The following is a 20,727-nucleotide window of genomic DNA, read 5'->3' on the forward strand; positions in this document are numbered from 1 at the left end:
AACGGTTACTGGTGTGACTGCGATTACCGAAGAAAATTTGAAATCGCCACCACTTCGCAATGAGAATCAACCTTGTAATATAATATATATATATATATATATACATATAAATGTGTGTGTGTTTACTTGATATACTTAGTAATATAATAGTATGTTTCTAAGAAATGTCACTTTCATCTGAAATGAAGCCTAAGCTATCATGTACACCTAATCATGGGTCGGGTTGGGTTCCAGACGGGTCGATGCAAATTTTAGGCTCATTTTTTAACCCCAGGCTTGGCCCAAAAAATGTGCCTAAAATTTTGTCCAAGCTCAACCTGGATAAAAAATGTTAAACCTGTGCCCGGCCCGCCCATGTTAAACTTTTTTTTTCTATAAAAACAAATTTAAAAATATAATACATAAAATACACTAAAATAATTAAAATAAATGTTACCTAGCCAATTGAAAATACATTAAAAAAAAGTCTTTGTACTTAATAACACTAATATAGTTGCAACTTAGCAAGCAAATATCTCTAAAATAGTAGTAAAATTAACAATAAAACAAGGTCTATATAGTATCCAAATAGTAACAACAAAATAGTAGCAATATAATAGCAAAATGGTAGAAAAATAGCAACAAAACAACACAAATAATAGCTGGGAAAAAAATTAGGCAGTTCGGGTTGGGCTAGGCCCTAAGCAAAAAAATCTATAACCTCCCCGACCCGACCTAAAAGTTAGACCCGAATCCGAAAGATTACATCAGTTAGTGAGATGGTCGAGCAAGGTTATCAGAGTTTGGAAAGTGGTTATTTTAAAACATTTGTTAGTTTTAGTAGAATACTTAGTTCCAAACTGATTTATTGTTCCTCAAAATTTTAATTATGGTTTTAGCAGGGGAAAAGTAATATTTATTCGTTTTTAATAAAAATCAGGGTTCATCCATACTAATTAGTAATCATAACATGATGTCCTAAGAAAAAATATTAAGTGTCATGAAAAATAAATGCAAACCCAAAACCTAAGTTTCATGCCAAATTTCAAAAATAAATTCATAAATCTTCGAATAAAAATTATCAAATAATAAATCTAAAATATTTATATAGAAAAATAGATCTGAGTCGAGCCCCTCTGAATGTCGTGTCCGCATCCTAACCTGGTGGGTTATCTGAAAAGGTGGAAATTAAAAAGGAAGGGAGTAATGAAGCTCAGTGTGAGTTCCATCACAAGAAAACCAGTGCAAACAGTCAATAAGTCATACTAAATAATAATACAAAATAATTGCAGATAACTAGCATATCAGAGTATCGATTTTTTAGATTAACCATCAATAGCATCTCAGAATTCATAATAGTAATTTTCGAATATCGATATTGCAATTCACTAAAAAATTCATACATAAGTATAAATATGTCATCACAAAGAATCCAAATTGCATGCACATGTTTTATGAATGCCATACAGCTTTTGTTTAATAGAAAAAATTATACCCCATCGCTACACACCACAATGGGAGTTTCCTTGAACTCCAACCACCTACACACCAGGTTGTGGTTTAACCACCACTGTTTTCGCAGATAAAATCTACCACTAGGATGTAGACGCGCAACCTATTGCAAGTAAAATTTGTCAATGGGTTGTGGATGTACAACAAATTTGCAGTAAAAGGATAAACACTGCCACTGGGCTGTGGGTACACAGATAAACTACCAATTCTCCCACCATACACATCATCCCACCAAATGCAATGCAATATGGAAAGCTCAAACGGATAATAGGGTAGCATTTAATTATGCTTTCAACAGAATAATACAATAGCAATCAATATGCTTATAATAGTTTAATATAGAAGAAAATAATATGCTTATAACATATCAACTCAGTAGCAAATAGTCATGCTTATTAAGCATTTGCCTTAACGGTAGCATAGGGCATGTTGTAGTTTCAATCCCAAATTTAGGTACAATAGTCATATGTACTATCCACAGTTCCTGCAAATATTTATATAAATTTTATAAAATTTCGAACATAATTCATACTATCATGGATTTAATTGAACAAAATTAAACATTAAAATAGTTTAGGATTCAATTAGGGACTAAACTATATAAATCATAAAATTTTGGGTCAAAATAGTAAAATTTTAAAAATAAGGGAAAATTATAAAACCTGAAAAATAGGGGAAATTGTAAAATGTAAAAAATAGGGACAAAATTGTAAATTTTTAGTTACTATCACATCCCAAAAACCAGGCCAGTAGAATCGGGATAGTAAATTGGGAGTTAGTGAACCGAAAATCGTAATAAAGTTAGATTATTAAAATAATTAGGAATTAATTAAATGAAATATGAAAATAAATATAATTAATAATTTTAGGTTAAGAAATTAAAGTTGAGTGTCCGAGAATTAATTTGGGTAAAACGTATTTTTTTTTAAATCGAGTTTGAAAATAATTGAGAAAAACGTGTTTTAATTAAACTAAGGACTGGATTGAAAAAAATGGAAAATTGGGAGTTTTTAAAATGCAATTTTCCCTTCATTTAAAAGAAACTGCTCATCTTCCTTCTTTAACAACCCCCACCGTCTCCTTCCCTCCCATTCTTCATCTTCTTCAAAAATTTGTCAAACACCAAATCAAAGCTTTTCTTCCAAAATCAGTTCATCCCCTTTGATTTTCAAGCTCTCTAAACACAAAATCTCTCTTCAATTTTGAAGAATACTCATGTTTTCAACCTCAATTTCTCTAAAGTTCTTTACAAATTCAAAACTCTAATTAGCTTCGTAGCTCATCGATTTTGCAAAATTGAAGTAACATTCTAACTCTTCATGATCAAACTAAGTATGTTAGCTTTTCAAATTGAGTTTTAATCGATTAAATCAAGATATCAATAAATAATTTAATTTTAAGTTGATTTTAAGCTTGAAAACGGTAGATCTCATTTTACTAAGGTAAGTTGTGGTTTTAAAGTTATTTCAACTTATTTTGATCCTATTAAAAGGTTTTTAAAGTCAATTTTAAAGATCTTTAAGGAATTCAAAGTATTTGGACATTTTCCCTTTTAATGAATATGTTTAACTTGATTTTCTAGAAAAATGAGATCCGTGTAATTGGCCTAAATTGAAGATTTAAATATGTAATTAGATAATTTTAGAATTTTTGGAAGCAAAATTAAGGTTTAGAAACTAAATTTGAGTGGTGAAATTGCATTTTCGGCAAAATTAGCTAGTTTTCAGTAAGTATGGTTGTAATATCCTTATTCCAGGTCTAGTAGTTTCGGGTATATTTTTCGGGTTCCGAGCGTGAATTTTGGAATTTATCGGGTTAATAGTAATTTTTAATTTAATTTAGGAGATCAATTTCATCTAAAATCGATTAAACAATAATCTAGAAAAATAAAAATATTTTTGGAAAATTAATTTTAAATTAATTAAATAATTATTAGTGAAAATAATTAATTTCGGTCGAAAAAAATTTTAAAATAATTTTTATTGGGGTTAGTTATCTGTTATTGGAAACACAATAATATATAGACTTTTTCAGCACTTTTTAAGCACTAATTCATACAGTTTCTAAGTATTTTTTGTCGAATTTCATACTTTAATTATAAAATAATTAATTAGCACTCAATATATGAAACATATTAAATTTTAATTATTTTTATAATAAATTTGCACAATTTGATCTATTTTTGATAATTTTGCACAAAGGGTGAAAAATCGACTCGGCAGTCACCTTGAGAAGGTTGGACCATTGAAGCACTTTTCATATCAATTGACCCAAGAGTATCGCTAATTATTTTCCAGCCATGGACACCACAAATTATATTCCTTAAACACATTCAATAATTATTTTTAATCCAACACAATTAGGTTAAAATTTTATTATAGCCTAATGAAGATAAAGGAGCCCAAATATGCTAAGTCAAGATGACTAATCCACTAAGAAAATGGCAACCCAAACCGTCCCATATAGTTGACCCAATCAACTTATTTTGAGTTGAAAACCCGAAAAGGGTGGCTCAAATTGTGATCGGATTGGGGCATATGATGACCTTGCTATACCTGAATTAACAGGAATGGGTATGCGACATCTTGGAGCATTGACAGAGTACTGCAGATCTCTTAAACACATGACAAACTTAGAATGATCTTCAGAAAGTTTGTACAGAGAAGTTCAAGCTACGATATCTGGGGCACCCAATTTTCATACTATTTATATTAAATTTGTTGTTCTTAGAATACTTCATTCTTTTCCAAGATGCACATTCCCAATCAATTTCTTTGTTATCCTTTTTATCATTTTTGGTAATTGATTCCTTTCGAGCTATGCTCAGAACCAACTTTATTTTTATCCATTGTTATGACCTTTTTGCAAGCATGTTGCATTGGAATAATGATTAATGGACTAATCAAACTTTCACAAGAGAAGTTTTGCATATTACTCTAGAAGTTTCTAAATAATATAGGAGCCTGAAACAGGACTATTGTTTAGAACGCACCAGGTTTAAAGGTTTGAAATCTGAAAAGGAAGAGTCTAAATTAAGACTTTCTCTTTGGATTTTGTTGTCAAAACATTGATTGAACAAAGTGACAAGATGTTGCATCGGTGATAGGGCTCCAATGAACAAGCAAGCAATAATCACCAAGCAATAAGATGGGGTTTCCTTGGAGAAGAGAATCCTTCATTTGTGCATAGGCATTTGGTATGACACCCTGGGAATGGTGTAAAGGACCAAAGAGTTTCACATTCTATATCCTTGAATTGTGATAGGAAAGAATCGAGAAAAGGCTAGATTTTTCTACCCTTGGGTTACAGCGGGAGAAAGATGGTACAAGTTTTGTGTCCCAGTGGATTGAACTTTGAAGTTCATGGTGGGGGCAATTTGATTAAGTGTTTCTTTGGAGATGCCAGCCGAGCAAGAAGGTGTTGTAGCACGTCAGTTATAAAGCCTTGATAAAATTGGAACAATGATAACTTAAGCGATAAAGAAAGATCGTTGTCAAAAATGACATTCTGCATTCATGCAAACATCATTTATACATACCTAGTTAGGAGCATTCGACTCATTCTGATCATGACATCCTAATCACTAGGCATAATTAGGTTCATAAAATGAATTATATAGGTCATGTTCCCCAGAGAACAAACCGGTGAAACTATAAGTCCTAGCTCCCTGAACAGCAGTGGAATAGGTGGAAGATTATAAATCCTAGCTCCCTGACCAGCATTGGAATAGGTGGAAGACTGAAAGTCCTAGCTCCCTGAAAGCAGTGGAATAGGCGGAAGATTGTAAATCCTAGCTTCCTGACCAGCAGTGGAATAGGTGGAAGACTATAAGTCCTAGCTCCCTGAATAGCAGTGCAATAGGAGGAAGAATGTAAATCCTAGCTCCCTGACCAGCAGTGGAATAGGCAAAGACTGTAAGTCCCAGCTCCGTGAGCAGTAGTAGAGCAGGTTGAAGATAGTAGATCTTGCCTTCCTGCATCAACGGAAAAGCAGATCGAAGACACAAGCCTTGCCTCCCTCGGTTCTAGTGGAGCAGGTTGAAGATAGCAGGTCTTGCCTTCCTGCATTGATAGTGAAGCAGATCGAAGCCAATGGTCCTATCTCCCTGAAGTTACAGTGGAGTGGATCGAAGCACCAATTCCTATACCTCTGAAGATGTAGTAGGATGGAATGAAGCTAATTGAAGAAGAAGTGCACCGAGGTCCAACACAACCGGGCAAAATTGGCCATTATTAAAGTCTTTGCTTCATTCCCGTTACACGACAATGAGCAAAAAGGGGTAGCTGTAATAACCCAAATTTGCCCAGCCCAAATCAGAAATAAATAAACAAAAAAATATAAATAAAATAAAATAAACCAAACCAAAGTTTAAAAGTCCACAGTCCAAATACATGGGCCCAACGTGGCCCAAATCATTTTAACTTAAACTACCCAAACACTAGCCTAGCCTAAAACCTAAACCAAACCCATTAAACCCAGCCCCAAATTACGAGCCCGATAGCCCAAAACAGAAAAAAATCAGCAGCAAGGAACCCTAAAACCTCCAGCGCTGCAGCCACCAAGGCTTTCCCTCGGCCTCACGCGAGCCTCACGTGCACCACCATCACGCGCCTCCGTACACTCCAGCTGGCTTCCGTACCTGCAACAAATAGAGGCAGACAAAACAACAACAGAGAATAACAAGAAAATATAGGAAATAATAGGGGATTTTCTATTTTATTTTTATTTCCCACATAGAGATATAAAAAGAAACAAACAACCATTGTAAAATTTTACGCAGAGATATTGAATACAAAAAAATATTCAGAGAAATCAAGAAGTTTGGAAAGGTGATCGGATTTTTTTTTACTGTTTCTTTTTCATTTTTTTTTACGTTTTGGTTACTGTTTTAAAAAAGGGGGAAAACCATTTGGAAAAAAGAAGGAATAAAAAATATCGCAGTGAGTTTTTAAGGTTTTTTTCTTCTTTCGATTTCACGGTTTCCTTTTTATTATTTTATCATTTATTCATCAAAAAAGGATTAAAAAATAGAAGATTACCTGAAATCGTGAATCTCCGCTTGCTCCGTCGCAATTGAAACTCTGGTGAGATTCGCGAAGCCTCAAAACAACCTAAATGTCTGAGCGGCGCATGTAGGAGGGTTGCGGCGCGATTTCGAATGGCAAATGGGACTCCGACCTAGGTTTTAAAGTAACCCTTATATAGCCTTGGCAACGACGTCGTTTTAAGCCAGTTTTCAATGGGTCAAAAACGACACCGTATTGGCCACCACCCGGTAACCTGTGCGCGACCCGACCCATCCCGTGGGGGATCCGCGCGTTTCTGTTAAATGGGTTATTTGCAACCCTGGTTCTCCTACTTTTTCTAATTGTTTTAATTCGGTCTTTTCATTTTTTTTAATTTCATTACATAACTTTACATTACTTTCAATTTAATCCATCTATCAGTTGAGGAAACATAAGCCCGAAACGGCACCGTTTTCAATGACTTGACTTGATTGCCTGGATTTGTGGGCTTAATTCCTGCATTAGTCCTTTTAATTTCAAACAGATTTCAAATCGGTCCTTCTATTATTTTTATTCTTAAAATTAGTTATTTCTTTTTTCCTTATTATCATTTTTAATGTTTCTTTCTTTAATTTTATTATTATTGCTATTGTCATTTTTTATCACTATTTATTATTGTTATTATTATTATATTTGATTATATTCCTAATTGTGTTGTCTTTCCTTAAATTTGGTTTTGATTTTCGATTTAGTCCCTTTACATTTTTAATTACTTAACTATTTTTATTATTATGGTTATTATTATTAATGTTACTATAACTATTAATATTATTATTTATATTAGTTTATACATTTGTTTACCTATGTACGAGATATTATTATTTTGTTATTTATATTATTACTTTAAGTTTTGAATTACCATTATGTATTAATAATTAGTTTCATTACGTTTTTTATGTAGTATTATTTTATGTTATAAATAAAATTATATTACCACCTTGGATTTACTATACATTTGTTTTAAAATTTATTGTGTATTATTATTTAATCCAATTATTTATTACTTATTTTAAATTAACACATGTATATTATTGCATATATTTTAAATATTCTTCTTGCATAATATTTATTGCAAAATTCATCTAAATACTATCATTCTATCTAGTGTTTATTTTAAACTCTATTTTGAGTCTATTTCATATTTAAATATACATATATATATTGTTTTAAAACTTTTATGCGTATAATTTATTCAATTATGATTTCTTCTCTTGTTATTGCTTTTAGTGTATCAAAAATTGATTAATAACTCGTTTAATTTTTGAATGTTGTATGATCGAGATTATTGTTGTTATTCTTGTTTGAATTTATCCATTGCTTGTTTACATTATTTGATGATTTATCGTTCACTAGCATGTATCGTAATTTACGAATTATCATTTTGAATAATTTACTACCATTCAATCAGATTACATTTTATTTAAATATCAAAATCATTTTATTCAAAAGCTTTCAAATAACGCAATACTCGAAATTTGGAATCCTCGAGAATGGAGCCCTAACGCATTAGGTTCTAATTTTCCTCGTTGAATCTAAATAATCGAAAATTTTATTCAATCAAAACACATAAACCAAAAACTCATTCGGGAATTCAATACATCGTGTCCTAATGTAATGGATGTGACATGTCGTTTTCTCAATATGAAGATTTAAAAAAAATAACAAGGGCTATATTCAATGCTAGGAATTTTGAGAAATTGTGTCCTAACGTTTTGGGTTTCAATTTTTCATCTGACTTAAAGCAATTGAATATCCCTTTTTAACTTCACCGCAAGAGTTTTGAAAATCAAAAGACAAGCTTATTCTCGAGGACTAAAAATGTCGTGTCCTAATGAATTGGGTGTGACATTTTATTACTCTGAGACGAGAAGGTCTTTAGCATCCGCATCGATTTATCCAAGCATCTTTTATAAAATTAACATTAATAAAAGGGAGGATCATGTTTTTTTTAAAATTCTTCACGAATTTTCGATATTCGAAATTAAGACCTTAATTAATCAATTCGGTACCAATTTTGGGCGTTACGAGGGTGCTAACCCTTCCTTGTGCGTAACCGACTCCCGAACCTGTTTTCTCAAATTTTGCAGACCAAAATCATTTTCAAGGTGAGCCGATCACACCTCAATAAAAGATCGGTGGCGACTCTAATTTTTCTTTTTAAGTCGACTACTAACTTTTTTTGTTTTTCAAAAAAAGGTGGTTTCGACAAGCACTTTTGCTCATGTTTAACCAAATTCAGTAATAGATTTATCTTGCGTTTACCAAACATTAGTTTAATCGTCGCTTAAATTAAATTAATGCCAAATTAACATTTCTTTATTCACTTTGCAAACATTTCAAGTTTAGCAATTTGTTAACTGAATTCTCAAACCAGTGTAGCAACAGAATTTCTACCAATCTACTTTTGATTGAAAAATCATGAATTTAAAACTAATACTTGTTCCAAAAATTTTAAAGGAAGGAGTTCTTAATCCAATTACTAAAGCCCATGCATGAAACCACAACTTACGAATCTGAATTCAAAACCCCTACCACATTTCATATAAAATTATTTACAAATCCGATTGAAAATAAATAATTATATCTTAGGAAAACCCTTATTTAAACCAAACCGAGACATGAAACCCTGGGACCTTCGATTTGCTGAGCCTGAGACCTAACCTCATGAATTACCTGAAAATGTTAAACTAAGGGTGTAAGCTACAAAGCTCAGTGTGAGTCAAGAACAAAAGCAAACATTGCAGTAATAAATAGTCGATCAAACATACAATAGCCAAATTCTAATCATATCATAGATCACAATACTTTATCACTAAAAAAATACAAATCATATTCAAATGTAATATGGCACAAAATCCTACCTATCCAACCGCTACACACCAACTCCATTATCAAACCCATACCAATAAGGGTATACTAGACCTTTCCATCCACGACACACCAATTTGGGTTGTGGTGGACCCATCCAAACAATACAAACCTGAATACGATCATATCCCATTTGAATGTTATTAGTTAAGCTGCCAACATTGTTGCAGAATTACCGCTAAATATTATCAATGCAGTTTAACTGCCAAATCACACTTCCTTCACTTCATGATCATATCCCAACCATGATGTTAATGCCAATGAATAAGCACATTCGAATATACTGAGTCAGAAATGATCATATTCAGTTTAAATAATCCAAAACATACCTGCAACTGATACAAATTAGCAGAGCCAGTGACCCACATAAATACTAATTAACATATCTATACAATCTTAGATAAGAATTTAACATAACAAAGTCTTACTAGTAATCTATCCAAATAAAAAAATTCAAACATAAAAATACATATATAAATATATCTAGTCTGTATTATACCAACCAACAATGAGTATTAGTGTCTCAATCACTCCTATGGAGATTTTAACATGTGAGGGATCACATAGGGACAAAAATGAATCAATTTGCGAAAAAGAGGAAAAAAACTACAAAAATAGGACCATATGGTCGTGTCGCCAGGCAGTGTGGGAGGTTTCAAATCGTATGACAAAGGTACACGGCCGTGTGGCTAAGATACACGACCGTGTGGGTAGCCCATGTAACTCTCAGTGCCCGTGTGAAAAATTTCACAATTAAGAAGCAAAGGAGACACGATCGTGCCTCAGGCTATGTGAAAACAACCCAAGCCATGTACAATCAAAAAAATTCCCAACAGAGGTCACACAGTCATGTGCCAGCCCGTGTGACTCACCCTAGCCCGTGTGACTAGAAAATTATCCTAGCTTTTCAAGCGGCACACGACCGTATGGACCAAAAACAACACCAAAACTTGCTGCAAAGCATAACTTTAATACCATAAAATACTCACCAATTACAAGTGTTCAAGAAACACACCTGAATACGCATTTCTAAAGGAATAACAATCACTCGATTCCTCTCAACTATATGAATCTGAAAACTTAATTAAAAATACCCACCAAACTTATAAGGATTGAGTCATATCGATACAAAAGAATTGAATAAAATTCAACTAAAACTTAAGAAAGCAACACTTACACTAAACTCGTTTCAAATCCTTGTTGAACGAAAATACAGAAAAGCAGTCAAGACTCTAAAGAGACAGCAAAGACGAAAGCTTAGTCGCAAAAGGAAAAAGAACACAAAATTGCTCGAATTTATATGTATACTAGCAGTGAAACAAATAAAAGTAATTGAAAAGCAAGGAAGAAAATGGAAAAAAGATGGTGGAGAATAGAAAACACAATGGCAAAACTAGTTAAAACCAAAAATAGGAGTGGGAATGAGGGAAATGACACTACGAGAAATTGTATGGATTTTAATTTTCAAAAATTAAAATAAAATAAAATACTTTAAAACCAAAATCCTAACCTAAAAAATTTCTACTACTCAAATGTGACAGGAATTAGCAAAAAAAATTCTACTTTGCTCACGTAGAGGTTTGAACACAAGACCAAAGGGTAAGCTGAAGCCTTATCACTAAACCACTAAGCTCATTTTGTCTCTAAAATGCAAAGTTAAACTTAAAAATCTAACTATGACCACTGAATCAACTTGGAAACCTTGATTCTTCTAACCCCAAATTTAGGATGTGAAAGTTCCCCTTTTCATGCCTTTTATTTTTTTAGCCACAAGCTAAAAATAACAAATTTAAGTCAACCATTCCTTCCACCTAGCATGGTGTAACATCCCGTTTTCAGTGAAATCGGAACAGCGATTTTGTGACCACAAATATGATGTGAAAATATTTATTTTATTATTATTTTAATTTCTACAATGTGTTAGTATTATCATATAAAAATTTCGTTAAGAAATTTTCTTTGTTTGCATGCTTAATTTGATAAAAAGAACTAAATTGCAAAAGGTGCAAAACTTGAGTTCTATAAGTTAAAGGTATCAAATGACTATGAAATTTATTAGTTAAGGGATTTATGTTACAATTAGACCATATAAATTGCTAATGGACTTTTATGGCTATTAAAATGGAATTATAAAGGTTAATAATAAGGTTAAAATTGTAAATAGGAAAATTAAGGTTAATTTAATTAAAACAAAAGTTTCTAATCTTCTCCAAAACTTCCTATCACCAATAATTTAAGAAAATAAGCCATAGCTAGGGCTTGAAGCATTCAGCCAACCTTAGTGTATGCATGAAAATGATTTTTCATCTCATTTTTAATGATTTCTATGTTTTTGGAGTAGTTGTAGCTTAATCTAGCTAGCCCAAAGACTAATTTGCAAAACTGTTAAAAGGTTAGGGTTTTGCCATGTATGAATACATGTAGTTTTTGATGTTTGATGGAAGAAAATGAATGTTTGTGGTTAGATCAACAACATTTGTAAAGTGAATTTTGTTGAAAATGTCAATTAGGGATTAAATTGAAAAATAAAAAATATTCATGGTGAAATTGTGAAAATAATGAAATGCATGAGTTCCTAGGGACCTATATGAAATTCGGCTAGCATGGGTTAATGGAGAAATTGCATGAATTTTCATTTTATGAGCTTAGGGACTAAATTGTTATAAAATCAAAATGATAAGGCCAAAAGCATAATTTTGCTAAAATATGAATTTGGATTGAATTAAATAGAATAATTATTGAATTGATTTGAATTTATTCATTTAGATCAAGATAAACCTCGTACGACTTTAGATCGGGGCAAAGATAAAGTTTTGGATTAATCGACTCTGTATCTACGTTTTATCGTCGAGGTAAGTTCGTGTAATTACATTATATTTATATGCCTTTAATTGAAATACATATGTGATGTGAACTGCCATGTATATATTTTTCACATATCCAACGATGTTACGCCGACTACCGAGCCCCGTTTGAACCTTAGGAATTTGTAGGATACAAATGACATGTCATTAGGGTTTCAATGTTTTGGGTGTTGGTCTTGAATGTCCTACCGGTGGCTGAGTTCCTGCATGTGTTGCGGATACTCCATAGCTCGTGTGAGTAACATCGTGTAGCTACATTTCGACCCACAGCTCGTGTGAGCAGGCCCATTTTCACAGCTCGTGTGAGCATACTTATTCACAACTTGTGTGAGCATATATGTGAAGGAATTGACGAACTACGGTTATATGTTAGAACACTTCGTGTGAGCTATCTCGGGTATCCAATAGTATTCTAAACGGTTCAACGAACATAATTTTGAAAGGAAAGGGTAAAAGATCGATATGAACTAAGGCTTGTACATATATGAACTTCATTGAAATGGTGATACTTGGAAAATATGCAAGTTGAAAAGCATGATAAATCCAAATAATTCATGTTAAGATTATTGGCTATCCATGTTAATTTTCTTATGGTTTATGTTATGTATGCTAACATGTTTGTGTTGATGCTTAGGCTTTGGCCAAGCTATTGGTTGGATTATGTCATGCTAAATTTTAATGTTATTTAATGAAATGGTAAGTTAAGTTTTACGTTATACGAACTTACTAAACATTCGTACTTACTTTGTGCTATTTTCCATGTTTTATAGTGAATCAGAGGCTCATTCAGGTTGGAAGCTTGTCAGAGACCTATCACACTATCCATCAGCTTTATCGGTAGATTTTGATGTTTTTGAGCCATGATTCTAATGGCATGTATAGGTGTTTTATGGATGATAAAATAGCCATTATATTTGGCTTGCAAATATGGTATTTTGGGTTATGTATAGGTGTATAGGTGTTTTAGTAATTACTATTTTGGCATTTTGGTGCTTAAATGGTGGTAGTTGGAATGATGAATAAAAATGCATGCTATGAAATGTTGTTTTGATATGCCTGAATGTTGTCATTGAGGTATGGTTTGATATGGAAATAGATAGTGAATAATGAGTAGATAAATGGATAATTTGGTATGTTTGGATGTGGTTGGCATATGGCCAAGTTTGCTAAGGTTTAGTGATGATAGTTGTTGAATGGTCAAATTGGTATATTTGAGTATGATTGGTATATGAACATTGTGGTAAATGTTGGTATAGAATTAGTTCCAATGATTGCTCGATTTATGGCTAAACTTAACAAATGTATAATCAAGTTTGATTGTTGTGATTGAGGTGTCTTTTAGGCATATTGGTTGTATGGTTAAATACTATGATAATCTAGTTTGAATATGCATGAGTTAGGTATAATTTGTCTGCATTAAAATAGGTGCATTTGGCTTGTGTAAAAGACCAAGTTTTGGTTGAGTAAATGGGCTTGAGAATGGCCTATTTTTCATCCACACGGCCTAAGACACGGGTGTGTGTCCCCTATAGGTTTCAAAGGGTTGCAAGTCAGGCAGTTACATGGCCTAGCACACGGGCGTGTGAGGCCATTTCAAGAGGTACACGACCTAGCACACGAGCGTGTGGCTTGGTCGTATGACCCAAGTCAGAGAGTTACACAGGCATGGACACGGGTTGGGACATGGCTGTGTGTCCTTATTTCAAATGCCCACATGGCCTGAGACACGGGCATGTGTCTCAGCCGTGTGAGTCACACGGCCATGTGACCCCATGCAGTATGAAAATTTTCAACTTTTTCCTAAAAATTCTATATATTTTCGATTTAGTCCCGATTCGTTTCTAATGTGCTTTTAGGGCCTCGAGGGCTCGTATAAGGGACAATATGTGTGAGATTGATTGATTTTTCTATGAATGATGTTATGATTTAAATGTTTTGAATATTTGATAGTTTTGAGTTGTAAACTTTTGATAATGCTCCGTAACCCTATTCCAACAATGGATACGGGATAAGAGTGTTACACATGGCCGGTCATGGGAAAGGGGATTGGTTGATTTTTCTATGAATGATGTTATGATTTAAATGTTTTGAATATTTGATAGTTTTGAGGTGTAAACTTTCGATAATGCTCCGTAACCCTATTCCAACAATGGGTACAGGATAAGGGTGTTACACATGGCCGGTCATGGGAAGGGGGATTGGATGCTATTTTTAGCTAATTTTATTTGTCATCTCCCACTATAAAAAGCCCCCTTCACTTCCTCATTTTTCATCCCTCACTTCACACATCTCTCTTATACATCTTTTCTCCCATCTTTCTCTTTTTTCCCTTCTAGTTGCTTTCCAATTTTCTTTCTTTCCTTGCCGATTTCCCTTCTTGAAAAAATCTAGCACGTCCCTTGGAGCAGCAGCAATCAAATGTTTGTAAAGGCCTTGGATCAACAGAACAAGCAGAGAGGAGATAGCGCACTAGTTTGGCTTCGGAAGATCACCGAGATTTTTTTTTCTAGTTCCCTTCTCTTAATCTTTTCAGTTTATGTTGTGATCATAAATATGAATATTTGTTGTGCTGATGTTCTTACATTAATTAAAATGACTTAAATTTCATTCGTGTTAGATTAATTGCATTCTGTCCACTTGAATTATTAAAATTGTGTTTGTGTTGTTATTAGGCATTGGTAAATTGTTCAATTAAATAAAATCATGCCTATGTTATGTTTGCATTTTAATTGTAAGGTAACAATTGAATTAACTATTAAACGGATTGAAATTACAATTAATTGACACAGTATTTAATTGTGTACACTTTCAAATTTTCATCATTCGAGTACTATGTTATTGTTAGCTTGATTATTATTCTATCCTATTGCAACTGAAAAACTTGTGTGTTAAGACTCACACTGAGCTCTATAGCTCACTCCTTAGTTTACTATCTTTATAGATAATCCACGAGGTTAGGATTTGGACTCGACATACGGAGGATCGTCTCGAACTTTTTATTTTAAAAAGTATTTTTACTTTAATTTATAAATTTTTATTTAAGGAATGCAATAATTTATTTGGACCGTGGCATGAGTTATTTTTTATTGGTTTTAAATCACATTACATGCAAAAACATTTAAAACTGAACAAACTTATTATTATGCTCAAATATGCATGAAACTTGGTTTTAAATGTTAAATTGGTTAAAAACACTTTTTTCGTTACGTAATTGAAATTGGATTTTGAAAAGATATTTAATCAAGAAATTTTACAAAGATTTCAAAATACCAAAACCTTTACAAATTTGTCTTTAAATTTTAAACTAGTTTAATAGCAAACCTTTTTTTTTTTTTGTAAAATTTAAGATCAACTAAGTTTTCCAAATGACATAAGAGTTTTTACAAGATAACCCGAACCTAATTTGACTTAAAGCCCGACAATTTTTATTAAACTAAGAAAATTACTCAAACGTATTCTCCGTAGGATAAGCAATTTTTTTCAAAAGTAAACTTCTGAATTTGATTGTTTTACTAAGCCATTACGGCCGCCCATGTGACCTTCAGAATCTGGACATAACGTCTAGGACAGGTTAGGGAGGTTACATTTTTATTTCAAGAATTTTAGTTCCTCTACTTTTAAAATATCAAAATTTAGGCCCTATTGTTAACACTGTTAAAATTATTTTTTGTTAATTTTTTTGGTGTGACATTTTAAAGTAAGAAAAATACTCACTTGGTAGTAATGTAACTAAAAAATTTACATTATGATGCACCTAAATTTAATAAAAAAAATTGACAATGTTAATAATTTTTGGGTGCTTTTCATGTCCATTTTACGGTCCATGTTCGAAGTTTGTGGCTGCCCTTTCCAACAATATCATCTCCAAGGTTTGAACCACGTTCTCTCCTTGGGAGTGCGATGTGCCATGCCACTTCACCCAACACCTGTTGGTAACAATGTTAATAATTAGACTTGAATTTTTAAATATAAAAAATAGAGGAACTAAATCCATTGAAATAAAAGTAGAGGGAATGAATTCCAAATGTACAAAAAGTATAGAAACTTATAGGACATTTTAATCTTCCAATTATTAATAATTTTAAACAATGCAGAAATTCTGGTGGTACGAGAGGCTCTTTCCTGACTCAAGTCATAGCATTTAGATAATATTGTAATGGAGACTAATAGTCAAAGGCTTTGGCAAGTTTTTCATCTTGATGGAACGGATGCCTCCAATTCAAGTTTATTACTAAAGGATTGTGTCTCTATTGCCTTCTGTCTTTTTTGGTTATGTTGGATTCATAGGTACGCTAATAAATTTAGTCATGTTTTAGCAATGGGAACTTTATTGAGAGCGAACTACACTGATTGTACTAATTGTCCTTTCGCTATGGCTCATATTATTAATGCTAAGAAAACGTCTACTTTACATGATCGCTCCCTTTGTTTTATCCTTGTTTTTTTCCAACTTGGTTTATTAATGAATATGGTTTTTCTCTTATATATATATATATATATATATATATATATATATATATATATATATATATATATATATATATATTATAAAGTAAATAGTAATAGATAAATATCATTTACTTTCTTTTTTTAGATTAAACATTATTTAGTAAGTAGTTATCTTCATACTTGTTATATTCAATGTTTTCTTTTTTAGAAAACTATATATTATGTAAAAAGTTAATATGGTTATCAAACACAATTAAAAATTAATTGTTGAAAATTTTCACTTCTAATAAAGTGAAAATTTTCAATTGTTATCAAACACGCCCTAATTATATTAATGTTATTTAATCTTAAAAATATTTTATATTAAAGAATATAAAATTCTAAAAAATAAATTTAAACAAAAGACATTAAATAACTTTAGAAATTTAAAAGTAAGGAATAAAAGAGTAATTTACTCAAATTGAAAGTAAGTGTTTTAAATGAATAGTGTCATACGTCAAACAATTGGAAGGTGAACATATATGCAATGAGAAAATAAAAGTAATAGTCACTACATCAAAATTGGTTTTTAGCGGCACTTTTAGCGACGTTTGGACAAAAAATGATGGGAAAAATCGAGCATTAGCGGTGCTTTATGGAAAATGCCGCTAAAGATCGAACATTAGTGGCGATTTCTGAAAAACGCCGCTAAAAAGAGCATTAGCGGCGTTTTTTGGAAAAACACTGCAAAAAACCTAAGTCACCTTTTGGGGCTTTAGTGGCGTTTTTGAGAAAGCGCCGCTAATGCTTGGGGTTTTAGCGACGTTTTTGAAAAAGCGCCGCTAACTCGAGGTTTTAGCGGCATTTTTGGAAAAGCGCCGCTAATGCTAGGGGTTTTAGCAGCGGTTTTGCAAATGCGCCGCTAATGCTAGGGGTTTTAGCGGTGGTTTTGCAAATGCGCCGCTAATGCTAAGAGCTTTAACGGCGTTTTTGGAAAAGTGCTGCTAATGCTCGGGGTTTTAGCGGCATTTGTGAAAAGGCGCCGCTAATGCTCGGTCTTTAGCGGCATTTTTGAAAAAGCGCCGCAAAAAACATTTTATCTTAATTGGTTTATTTATATTAATTAAATAAAATTTAATTTATTTCTAATTGAATATTTAAAATCTTAAAAAATAATGACACGTAGAAATAATTTGAAATAAAACACATGGAAAAATGAAAATACTATTATTTAAAATATTTTTAAAATTTTTGGGTACATAATTATTGATTGTTTTTAACTTATATATTAAAAATTTCTTATATAATTGTAAAAGGGATAGTATTAATTTTAAAATATTGAATTAATTATCACTATAGTTTAGGGTTTTGGTTTAGGGTATATGATTAATTTAAAATTTAAGGCCGGTTTAGGAGTTACTATTTTTAGGTTAATTTAGGGATTAGTATGGATTTAGGGATTATGGTTTAAGGGTTGGGATTTAAAGTTTAGGGGTTTAAGTGTTAAACGTTAGGGGTTAGAGTTAGGGATTTAGGGTTTAGGGATTCAAGGGTCGGGTTAAGGTTTTGGGTTTAGATTAATTAGTTTTTTGAATTTATATATTAAATATGTTCTTCTATAATTGTAAAAAAGATAATAATAAATTTGTTTAGGGTTTTTTGTTTAGGGTATATGATTAATTTAAGATTTAAGGCCGGTTTAGGAGCTACTATTTTAAGGTTTAGGGGAGTATAGATTTAGGGATTATGGATTAGGGATTATGGTTTAAGGGTTGGGATTTAGGGTTTAAGGGTTAGACATTATAGGTTAAGGGTTAGGGATTTAAGGTTTAGGGATTCAAGGGTCGGGTTAGGGTTTTGGGTTTAGATTAATTAGTTTTTTTAATTTATATTTTAAATATGTTCTTATATATTAATTAAAATACAATTTATTTTTAATTTAATATTTAAAATCTTTAGAAAAACTAATGACACGTAGAAAAAATTTGAAAGTAAAAACACGAAAAATATATGTTAAAAATGAAAAAATTAAAATCCTATTATTTAAAATAATTTTAAAGTGTTTTGGGTATATGACTGATTAGGTTTTCTAATTTATATATTAAATAATTTATTATATAATTGTAAAGAGATAATATGAATTTTAATATATTAAAATTATCATTATAGTTTTTAAAGCTTTTTTTTCATATTTTAAAATTTTTTGTTTTTGTTTTCTTACATAAAAAATTATAAAAAAACATTTTAAAATTTATCTAATTCTTTTAAATATTACTTAAATTTTCAAAAATTATTTATTTAAAATTGATATGAATTATATAATAATTAAATATAAAATTATAAAAAAAAGTCAAACATTAGCGGCGTTTATTATAAAAATGCCGCAAAAGGTAAGCAATAGCGGCGTTTTGACTAAAAACGCTGCAAATATGTGTTAAAATTTTTCAAATCTATACTGTTTTATTACATAGATTTAATTTTTTTAGTGGCATTTATGCTTAAAACGCCACAAAATCCATAATGAATTATACAGACTTGTTTGACACTATATAGCCTCAGCGTGATATTTCAAAAAAAATAATTAAGATTAAACCAATAAAAGAAATCCCTAGAAGGGTGGAATCTAGATATTTCATTGAGATGGATTTTGCTAAGGCTTTAAGAAAAAAACAAATCAAAAGAAAATTTGCTAAGCAATTTTTGGATAAAACAACATAAAGTTGTTGATGTGATTGAAGGTGTTCAATCGACACTGGAAAACAAATAGAATTTAGTTTGAAAATTTTAAGATTTTTTTATCTGATAAAAAATTGCGAGAAATAATTTTAAAAAATTTAGTTTTAATTTCAAGAAGTTTTTTAGACTTATACATATTTAAATATTTTTATATTTTTTAAAAATTATGGTCTTTTAGTTATTTTATAGATTTTCTAATAATTTCTATTCTAAGATTTTTTTAAAAATAATTTACAATTATTGTTAATAAAATTTTAAAATATCAAAATGATTTTTTAACTATAGCTTAGGGACCAAATTAGCTATATCCCTTTGAATTAAGGTGCGACGTTACTTTTTTAACGAAAGTTTACAGCCGAGTGGCAAAAATGTTACAATTTGATAACGTTAGTGACCATTATATAACTTTTGAAAGTTGGGTTACCGAAATGTAATTTTAAACATGGTTTAAGGACAGCTAGTGTAGTTTACCGAAAAATAAATATAGATTCAGAATCAAAGTTGGAGCGAGAAAAAAAAGGTTAAATTTTGTTATTAGTCCCCATATTATGTGTAAGTTATGAATTTAATAATTGTACTTGAATTTGGTCATTTTAGTCCTTATATTTTTAAGTTTTGATATTTCACTTTTGACCAAACGGAAATTGTTAAAATCGTTAAATTAAATTATGCTATTTTCAAAATATGATGTCGAGACATATTATCACATGTGTAATGTCATGTTAACTTCCTATTTTCACATATTATTCACAAAAGCTAGTTAATAGATATGTCAAAACTAAAATTTTAAATTTCAAAAAGCATAGAGACTAAGAATGATTCAATTGAAGAATATGGACTAAATATAAAACTTTATGCATAAAATAGAATTAATAGCAAGATTTAATCAAACGAATTTAACTAATATCATTTGAGTAATTACTAAAATTTCAGAATATAAAGACTAAAATTGGTGAGTTAAAAATTTATAAAAGCTAAAGTTAACTAAATTAAAATAAGAAGACTAAATCCACGTCTTATGCTATTACATAGACTAACAGCATGATTTATAAAAAAAAAAAAAAAAACACTCCATGTGGTCCCATCCCCGTATGGCATCTCCAGTCTCTACAAAACAGCAAACAACATAAGGCAGGTTTTCTCTACTTTCGGCAAAACCTGGGTTCATGAATGGTTTAAATCACCATAGATTTTTATCATAAATGTTTACAACTCTTATTTACATTTATAAACACCATTATTTTTTACTCTGAAACCCATAAAAGAATTTAAAG

This window comes from Gossypium raimondii, chromosome 6 (assembly GCF_025698545.1).
Source record: "Gossypium raimondii isolate GPD5lz chromosome 6, ASM2569854v1, whole genome shotgun sequence".
NCBI classification, from domain to species: Eukaryota; Viridiplantae; Streptophyta; class Magnoliopsida; order Malvales; family Malvaceae; genus Gossypium; species Gossypium raimondii.